Source organism: Miscanthus floridulus, chromosome 12 (genome assembly GCF_019320115.1).
Source record: "Miscanthus floridulus cultivar M001 chromosome 12, ASM1932011v1, whole genome shotgun sequence".
Taxonomy (NCBI): Eukaryota; Viridiplantae; Streptophyta; class Magnoliopsida; order Poales; family Poaceae; genus Miscanthus; species Miscanthus floridulus.
The window spans coordinates 71,301,882-71,303,000 of NC_089591.1; the positions used below are offsets into that span (position 1 = coordinate 71,301,882).

General features: G+C 65.2%; 1 pseudogene; it reads left to right on the top strand.

Annotated features, from left to right (window-relative positions):
• LOC136497392 (ethylene-responsive transcription factor 4-like) lies at positions 1-1,119 on the top strand (annotated as a pseudogene).

Sequence of the window (1,119 nt, forward strand, 5' to 3'; positions counted from 1 at the left end):
ACCTCCCTTTCCTCCCGCACTCCAGCCCTGCCTGCCCAGCGCACCAACACAACAACCACCACCATCGCCACCGAGCGCTGCGCCGCTGCCCAACACTTGGCATCGTCCTCCGCCGTCGTCACTCCTTCCATGGCGCCCAAGAACGCTCTCCCCGCCGCCAGCGCCGTGACCGACGGCATGATGGAGCCCAGGTTCCGCGGCGTCCGGAAGCGCCCGTGGGGCCGGTACGCGGCGGAGATCCGGGACCCCGCCAGGAAGGCCCGCGTGTGGCTCGGCACCTTCGACACCGCCGAGGCCGCGGCGCGCGCCTACGACGCCGCCGCGCTCCACTTCCGCGGGCCCAAGGCCAAGACCAACTTCCCCGTCGCGTTCGCCGCGGCCGCGCACGCGCTCCCGCTGCCGCTGCCGCTGCCGCCGCCACCAAAGAAGAAGCTGGCCAGTGAGCCCCAGCAGCAGCACCGTGGAGTCCTCCTCCCGGGACTCGCCCGCCACGCCGCCCAGGGCTCCGTCTCCGGCCCCGACGGTGATGCCCGCGCCGTCGCTCGACCTGAGCCTCGCCATGCCGGCCATGGTGGCCGCGCAGCCGTTCCTGTTCCTGGACCCGAGGCTCGCGGTGACCGTGGCCGTGCCGGCGCCCGTGCCCTGCCGGCCGACCGTTGTCGCCGCCGGCGCCAACAAGCAGGCAGAGGCAGCAGCATCCTGCCGTGAAGACGACGAGCAGAGCGACACCGGGTCGTCGTCATCCGTGGTGGACGCCTCCCCGGAAGCCGTCGGCGTGGGGTTCGACCTCAACATGCCGCCGCCGGCCGAGGTGGCATAGGTGGTGGACCGGCCGCAACGCCCGATGACACGACGCGGCTCAAGAGGTCGCGTACGCGTAGATGATTAGAGCTTGTATTAGTACGAGGTTGGTTGGTTACTCGATCGTTTAATTTGCCGCGATGAGTTACTATACTAGGTGTACATAGATGTTCTTTTTGCATCGGTGGCTAGGTATAACAAAAGCTACTGTCTGCCGATGTTACAAAACAAAATACTACAAAAATGTTTTGTCCTTCGAGGTTATTTGTAACATATTAATTCGCTGATTAACGAGAGATCTACCGTCTTTTGCTCCTA